This window comes from Dipteris shenzhenensis, chromosome 23 (assembly GCF_047967505.1).
Source record: "Dipteris shenzhenensis isolate YYH24624 ecotype China chromosome 23, Dip_SZ_1.0, whole genome shotgun sequence".
In the NCBI taxonomy this organism is placed as follows: Eukaryota; Viridiplantae; Streptophyta; class Polypodiopsida; order Gleicheniales; family Dipteridaceae; genus Dipteris; species Dipteris shenzhenensis.
This window is the reverse complement of record NC_141618.1, coordinates 18,295,730-18,305,511: the sequence shown is the minus strand read 5'-3', so window position 1 is coordinate 18,305,511 and position 9,782 is coordinate 18,295,730.

Sequence of the window (9,782 nt, the reverse complement as noted above, 5' to 3'; positions counted from 1 at the left end):
ACTTCTTTTTGTAACTTTGAGTCCTTGATCTCCAACAATGAATAATGCTACTCAATTCCACCTCTGTCAAGACCTCTTTATTTGGAATCCACTCACATTTCTTTTGCAAGCAACCCTCATATAGTTGTTTCATTGTATATTTTTTGGGGAGACTTTTCAAAGGCTTTGGTTCATACCATAAAGCTGTGAATGTTATAGGCATTTCCTTCTCATCCCTTACTATATGAGCAACCTTTGCCACACAAATTGGGCCACCTTGGTCATCCAACTCTGAATCTGTATCAGATGCCCAAATTGTAACAAACATACCCTCTTCAATCTCATCAGATGGTACAAACTCTGGTATGGGTTTATCCCCCTTCCTACCACAATATTTCAGAGGTGAATGGCATTGCTTAGCTTCTTCCTCATCTATTGTTGTATTTGTATCCAATGTCAATATCTCGGTGGTGACATAGCTTTTCTACCCAAAAAGATTCAGAGTATTCAATGCTCATTAAATTTTCATGTTTTTTTAAAGATTCGACAAGTCCCTCAATGGACTTGATTATCTCCCCATTCTTATTGCCTACTCAGGATACTTTGTGTCATACTTTGAAGATGTTTAATAAATCATCCAAGCCTTTCATTGGAAGCGTCTGTGTGTGTCTGTGTGTGTGTGGTGTGTGTGTGTTTGTGTGTGTGGCACACACACAGAGAGAGAGAGAGATGAAGCCTGTGAGATAACAAGAGAGACTAGAGACATTGAGAGAGACTGCACACACACACACACATACAACACTACTAGAGGGAAATTGAGAAATTAAAAATCCTTGTTTTGCAAGGGGAACGTTTGATTGGAGATTATACAATCCTTGATGTGCAGGGAAGGATCCATCATTTTATGGAATACTACTATACTATTGAGTGCTAAATGGCTTCTTAAAACTCCATCATTTTTTGCCAAAAAGATCACTTTTTATATACACCATAGCGTGCTTTCACCTGGTATTGCTAATCTAGGATATATAAAGTCCAATGCAGACCCTAATCCCTACTACAAAACTCAATGAGAAGACATTACTATTGCAATTTTGTATGTAGATTACCTAATTGTGATAGGAAGCAATGAAAGCTTCATCAACAAGCTAAAATAAGGGCTTGTTTGTAGAGTTTGACATGAACGATGCTGGACTTACACATTGTTATCTTGGAATTTAGTTTTGAAGAGACTCAAACAACACCTTCATGATCCAACATAAATATGTGCATAGACTCTTGAAGAAGTTTTGTATGGTAGATTGCAAGATTGCAACCACTCTAATGGGAGTAGAGCTTTGAACTTACCAAAGATCTAGAAAAGCCTACAATCAATGGCAAGTACTGTTCAAGGGGATCTCTTATATATTTGACTATCACAAGGTCAGATATTTGTTATGCAGTAAGTTCACTTGCACAATTTATGGAAAATCCAAAATAGTCTCGTTGGAATTTCACAACCAAGATATGCTCATTGGAATGCAAACAAGCCTACAGTCAATGACAAGTACTAATGGGGATCTCTTATATATATGACTATCACAAGGTCATATATTTGTTATTAGTAATTTTACTTGCACAATTTATGAAAAATCCAAAATAGTCTCATTAGAATGCAACCAATAGTTTGGAGATACATAAGACATACAAGACAATTTGGACTAGAATATAGAGAAAGTCATCTAAGGTTGAATGGATACTATGATAGTGACTATGCAACAGATCATGAGACCAAGAGATTCACACAAAGATATGCATTTTTTCTTGTTTGAGGTGCTATATCACGGTTGTTAAATAAGAAGCCAACAACAATATACTATGATAATAAATCAGCTCAAGCATTAGACAAGGATCCAAATTTATATCACTCCAAGTCAAATTACATTCATGTAAGAGAGCACTTCATCAGGGAAGGAGTGTTACTTGGTGACATCACATTGCAACATTTTGATAGCAAAGAGAATATTGCTGGTATCTTTGCCAAACCACTTGGGAGGGAGATTTTTGAGAAACATCGACAAGCTCTTAGTTTGACTCAGAAGGACATTCCCATTAAAGTGGTGTGATGGAATGTAAGGTTCAGTATTTCTTCCATTCCCCACCATAATCATCATCTTGAGTAAAGGCCTACTTCATTATGTTGATCTTGAGGGAAGCATTAGGTGTTATCATATGTGCATAGCACTAACACATAGGGTGCTAAAGGAAGAAGGGTTAGAAACCCTAACCTAAAGGGGTTTTTATATGTTTATCCTTGCCAATGCTAAAAATATATGTTTATTTTTATATAACACATCAGGTGTTATGTGTTATCATATATATGATAACACATCAGGTGTTATCATATGTGCATAGCACTAACACATAGAGTGCTAAAAGGAACAAGGATTATAAACTTTAACGTAAAGGGGCTTGCATATGCTTATTCTTCCAACTAATACTAGTATACAATTAGTCATTTGTGGTGTGCTCTCTGGATATTCCCTCTCTCCTGATGTGTTATCATATGTGCATAGCACTAACACATAGAGTGCTAAAAGGAACAAGCCCTAACATAAAGAGGCTTGCATATGTTTATTTTTCCAACTAATACTATTGTACAGTTAGTCATTTGTGGTGTGCTCTCTAGATATTTCCTCTCTCATCATCTCCATTTTTCTCTTCTCCCTCTCCATATTTGTTCACATATTTATATGGGTGGTCAAGGATGACCCAACCTCACTATGGGTGCCTCACATCAATGCCTCTAGACCCCATTGTCCATATAGAACAAAGTCTAGCTAAATTTGGCATGGATGGACCACATATCTTGATTTCAACAATTACACATATACATGACAACAATACAATCACAAAAACAATGAATGCCAAAGAGGAAGATGAGATAGACATGCTAATCCATGGTATTTACACAAGCCAATAGGACATAGATTTTGAGAACAAAGAAATACGGGCATCGCACTGTCTGAAGTCTCTAGGCCTCTAAGAATTTTCAAGGATAAACATTGTGAGGAGCTAGCAAGGACAAACATTGTGAGGAGCTAGCTTTCCCAAACCTATTCTATGGCCACCCCAAATGTACAAGATTCCTAAGCACACACCTTACAACACACTATTGAAATTTTTTGGACTTGTGTAAAGTCCAATTTGAGAAATGGACTAAAAAATAGTCCAAAATTTTTGAATATACTAGTAATGTTGTTTTTTGAACTAGATTTGACAACTCAAAACAAAAGATTTGGTGATTACCTACTAAGAACATCAATGCATAACCAAATCTCTTACAAAGGTGGTCTACATAAACATCTTCATAACTTCTTATGAGTTGAGCTACTATTACCTAAGAACATCAATAGATGACCAATTCTCTTAAAAAGGTGGTGTAAATAAACAGCTTTATGTATAAGTGGTGTGCACAACTTTATGACCATTTCTTTTAGAAAGGTGGTGTACATAAACCCCTTGGAAAGGTAGTGTACATCTCGGGGGGGTCACTCATTATATGTAACCCTATCACGTGAGTTCAACAGAAGGATTTTTTTAATTTCCAAAATTTACAAAAATAAATATACATAAGGGACTATTTAAAATAGTTTTGAAAAAAATTTACAGATTTGTATAGAAAAGGGGTACATTTTATTAATGAAAAATTTACAGATAAGGGATTTTAGAAATAGGCCTTGAACGCAATTGATATAGAGGGTTTATACATAGTGACCCCCCCGAGGTGTACATAAACCCCTTAGAAAGGTAGTGTACATATTAAATCCTTTTATGTGTAAGTGGTGTACATATACACCTCACTTAATATTAAAAACACCCTTAACTATAAAAATACATTGACATTACACCATTAAGTATAAAATGGACCTCATAAACAATATTTATACACAATAATGAGAGTAAAGAAATAAAAAAAGTAGTTAACTTTTTATTAGATATTCGCTTTACATAGAAGTCCAAAACTTGAGAAGTTCAAAACTTGTGATTACAAAGCTGTTAGCCATCATATTCCTCAATGCCAGGCCCTTGACTACTAGGGTCCTGACTAATAGGCTACTCTAAGATAGTACCAATGTCCTCAATGCCTTGACTACCAAGATCCTGACTAATAGACTCCTCTAAGACTGGAGTCTCAATAGCAAGGTCCTCAGTAGTTTGCTCTTCAGTTCCAAGCACCTAACTAGTAGGCTGCTCTAGAGTCTGTAAGGTCATGGTTGAAGAACCATCTATGCCTCCTGGTCATGCTTTGCCTCGTCCATACCTTCTTTGGGTAAGACTTCCTTACTTAATCCACTTGCATGTCCTTCATCGAAGATCAAGGGTGCCTTCCTCACTTTTAATTTCAAGGGAAGTGCTTCCACCTCTTTAGCCTTACCTTTTCCTACAACGTGCTATATTTCTACTTCTTACTGCCGCGGGCCTTCTCGTACGATGAATGGAACCTCCTTGACTCTAATTAACAATTGATCACCCTTATTCTTTGTGCGGAATTCTTCTTGGCATAAGTCATTCAATTTAGAGCTTTCATCCTCATCATCACCTGAGCTAGAATCATCACCCTCAGACTCACTACCCTTGTCTTCGACATTTTCCTCACTACCCTCTTCTTTGATATTTTCCTCTTCAAAGAAGTTAGTGCATCTGTAATATGTGTCAAAAAACTCAATCTGATGGGGGGTATCAATGACATTTACATTTCTACCTTGGAGTAGCAATTTCTCAGCAGCAAAACCCATTCAATACAATGCTACTTCCCACCCATCATATAGTAAATTCTTTGTCATCTCTAGTATCACATCAGGATGCATCAGCTTTCTGTAATCCACCATTGCTGCATCAAGCTTAACCTTATTTTCCTCAAAGTAATGAAGCTCGAGAGTCCCTAAAGGAATTTTGATTAGATTGCCACCACCCCTGGATAAGAAGCACATCAAGAAAGGCTACAAGACTTGAATGGCAGTGCCTTCCAAGACAATCATATGATTGTGTAGGACTATACCATGGTATACTTTTGAAAGTAAATACCCAAATGCAGATGTCAAACTTGCATACAAGGCATCCCTTTGTGATTCTGTCATGAACAGGACCAACGTTGATCTTTTCTTATCTGCCATAGGACCTTCAATGATAAACCGCACAAGTTCAACTATCTGTGACACTGCAAGGTCTTGCAATTCATCTATGAAAGATACACATGGCTTCTCCCAAGCATGACCGCTCATTGTTATGAAATGCTCTGCATCAATGCCATTGATGTGTGCAACATTTGTATCATTCTCTGATAGGAAGATATCATAGGAGAAGCTGAATGAAGAACCATCATGTAAACCACCAATCGCTCTACCTTGGGCAGTGGACTGCAAGGCCTTTTTCTTGATGTCCATATATTCTGTCTCAACGACCTTTGGTATTTTAGCTCTTAGATCCTTTGTTGGTGTGGCATCTGCATCCATTGAAGCCAACCACTTTCTAGTCGATGTCTTATCAAGGAGTTGACCTAGGTAAAGTGCTTTCTTCTTATCCATGTCAATTGACTTGCCAGCTAACTCATCATCAGATTTTAATAAAAACAATAGTGCCAAGAGGGCAGCCTCACTTTGAATCATTTGGGTGACCACTTCATCCAAGTTGCTATGCTTGCTCTTCTTTCCAAAGAAGCACTCACTGCTTAGGATCTTCTTGCACTTACGAAGCAAACACATCAATGATTTCTGGCCATGTGCAATATGACCTGAGTCAATAACTGCAGAAACCACATCTGTTCTGGCATAACCAGCCAATGGATCATACCGGGCATCATTAGCCAAGGTATCCTCCTTACCATGCATAGCCTCATCCTCATCTACAAGAGGCACTCCACATCCTGGGAGTAAACTGTAACTGTCCATAGAAGATGCATCAACAATCTCCATAGGAGTATAAACCTATGGAATACTCGAGACATCTGATCGTCTCTGACCAAAATCAGGAAGTAATCGTGGCTGTCCCAACTTTATAACCTACTCACCGTGGGAAAAACCTCCCACTCCAAGGGATATGGGCTGCCCCTGCAAAGAATTCGGAGGTATCAGTGTACTTATACCCTCCTGGAACACCACTTTCTTGCTATCCATAGTCCTGGGCTGTCTAAACATAGCATCCTCTCTTAAATAGACATTATGGTTGCGTATCAACTCTCTAGTTGAAGAATCCTATAACCTGTAGTCCCTACTGGACTCACTGTATCCAAGGAAGATACACCTCCTCGATCGGGAACCATGAGCATAAGCCTCGCAGCCAAACACACGTAAATGCTCATAACATGGTGCCGTGCCTGTCAAGAAGTCAAATGGCACTCTACCATTCAAAGATCTCCTGGGTGAACTGTTAAGCAAGTATGCAGTTGTCTTACATGCCTCAGCCCAATAGCATTCGGTAAGACCTGCATATCGTAGCATGCTACCAATCCTGTCCAATAGAATCCGATTTATGCCTTCTACCAAGGCATCATGAGCAGAAAGAGGAGGAGTGGTCAACACCCTCCTGATACCAATTGTATCACATAGATGCTGAAATCTAGAAGAGGTAAACTCTGCATCACCATCAGCCATTAAGCTCAATAGCTTCTTTCTTGACTGATTTTCAGCATTACCCAAGAAGCACTGGAATGTATCATATACATCATGCTTCTGCCGAATCGGATATACCCATATGTACTTTGTAGCAGCATCAATAAATGTCACAAAGTAAGAGGCGCCACCAAGTGAAACGGTAGGCATAGGCCCACAAACTGCACTATGAACCAACTGTAATGGCTCAACATACCTCTCACTGACTGTCTTCCTCACAAAAGAGGATCCTGACTGCTGATCATCATCACAATCATGACATAAAATTTGAGAGACATCTATAACAGGAATGTATCTCAATGTTGTAATGGCTTCCATACCTGTGGTAGACATATGTCCAAGTCTGGCATACCATAAACTAGCTGATGGCTGCTTACTAATCATAAGCATCTTATCCTGGACACCTGATACATCCATAACCAGATTGCCTCTAGTAATCTTCCATGCATGATCACCCAAAGAGACATGATAACCTGCCTCAACCAACTGTCCAGTACTGATCTTGCTCGTAGCAAGTCCTGGTATATGTCTAACCCTCTATAGAACAAGAATAGAGCCACTAGGCATAACAAGGTGGATATCCCCATAACCATAGACATCCATAGAATGATCAATGCCCATCAAACCACTCTCCACAATGCATTCCTAATATGCATTGAACCATGACCTATGAGGGGTCATATGACATGAAGCACATGGATCTAACATCCAATCACCGAGAATGGGTACATCAGTGGCCAAGAAGGAGGTGTCAGACATAGACAAAAGAATGCGTTCATCACTGCTACTGTCAATGGAAACCCTAGCATCCACGCCTTGAAGCTCAACATGCTTCTTCTCCTTCTTCCTGTCATTCTTAACCTTGCTCTTCTTCTTGTATTTTCTCAGCCATTTCCAGCAATACTTTTTCATGTGGCCATACTTTCCACAATAGAAACATCTAACACAAGTTTGAGAGCTAGACTTGCTCTTGGAATTCCCCCTTGAACATGACCTGTTTCTACCAATTGATCGACCTTTGGAGTGCATATCAAGGCTGTAATTCAGCCCATCAGTACATTTCAGCCCATCATGCTGTAACATAACACTATCATGGTCATACATCTGGAATATATGAGTATAAAACTCATATGCATGGTAGTCTACACCTTGTACACCATCCTATACCTGCAAGTAGACTGACTTCGAGAGTGATGCCTGAATGATAGAGCATGCTTGATCATCCATGTCATCCCAATCACTATGTTTAATGCTGTTAGGCTTGACACCTTTGCATTGAATGGGCCTATGCTGCCTCTTTTGCACTAACACATCATAAATCTTCTCTTTCCAATACTGAAAGTTTGATCCATCCAACCTCTCAATATCAAAGAGGGCACTACCAGCTGTCGATGCCATATCTGTGGCACAATAGGTCACAACCAAAGAGCAGTATAGTGTAATAGGCAACCCAAATGACCAAAAAATATATTGTTTTCTAGACCAATCAGGTCTCCAAATAAATTGGCTGATCCAATGCTCAAAAGCACTCAGCCATAAAGAGGCATAAACAAGAATATATGCAGCCCAGTAACCTGCCAATGCCTAGCAATCCAAGTAAGAGATGCACTGAACCAAATGAGCAATGCCTACTTAACCAATGGCAATAGGAGCCCAGCTCAACTATCCATAAACATCAATGCGGCATCCACCAATGAAAATCCATAATGCATCGAAATGGCATTTACTACATCACAAATGCATCACGTCAAGTGTGCAACCGTTTGGCAACAAAATCAAGCATTCACCACTTGCCAAATGTGCCAAAGTGACTTGCGAAAATGCCAATAATGCCCTTGGACTAAAGTGAGATCCCAATCACTTTCTGTAATTTACTGTGAGTTCCCAATTCACTGTTGTGCAAGAGAAATTCCTACAACAATACCTCACAGCCACTTTAGGCAAAATAACACACTATCCCTGTTTTTGAACAGCGATATCTTTTCACTGAAAGATCGGATGCCAAAGCTGTGAATAGCAAAGTTGTAGCTAGTAAAAGATCTACAACTTGTCCGTTGACCTCAAGAGCCAAATCCTTGTGGATTCTCAGATATTCTCACCTGAAAAACAGCTTCCTGCACATTGGTCACAGATAGACAGTAGACTGCAACTTTTTGTGGTTTTGCAGAGGCTGTAACTCCTGCAGCTTATACCGGATCAACTTGCTTCCAAAAGCAAAGTTGTAGTATGTTCTGTGAACTACAACTCTCCTGTTTGGTACAAAGTGCAATTCCACACCAAGGAAGAGATATTCAGTCCTAAAAATGACTGTTTTGTCATAAAAACAGCAACAGCAGCTTCCTTGAGAATGTTTGCTGCCCTTTACAGCACTCATTTGCTCCGGCAAAAAACTGCCCCAAAAAATGGTCAAAATACATCCAGCAGATCACCCCATATGTCAACTGCAACACCGGCAAAATGGCAAGTACAATGCCCAACCAAATCAGCCCCGAGAATGCTCACAAATCAGCAATAAAATAGCCCAAAAGCACTGGCAAAACAGCCCCAAAATGTGCTCCAAACAATGCTAATCTGACAGGACCTCAATACATCACCGTACTACTATATGTATCCAACATAAGCAAATAACCATGCATCCAACGAACTGTCAATGCATTTCAACCAGGCATGTACCACTGTCAAAGATATACAGTCTGCAAAATGGCTGTTTGCACACTGATCATCGAACTATCCTTATTTTGGATAGTAAATAACTCTATACTATAAAATCAGATGACCGAGCTGTCAATAGAGAAAAGTTCTCCGACTCCTCTGTTGGGCACCGAGCCTAAATCCTTATGGATTTGCAAATACTTGCTGTCAAAAATGCAGTCACTTGCTCTTGAGAGGGAGACATCTCTTGAAAGGAATAAACTTTGAGAACTATTCTCACCCAGATAGCCCTTCAGGAATCTACAACCATCTAAGGCCTCCTTCCTTCGACAACAGCGATGTCGACTAGTGAATTGCAATTATTTCAGAGCCTCCAATGAGCATGCACCTAAGGCATCTAAGCCATGACTTCTAAGGCAGCCTTTGAGAGTTGCATATCCAGTTTTAGAGTGGTTGATTTTGGACCCAGAAGCTTTGAAAAATATCACTAAAGACTCCATG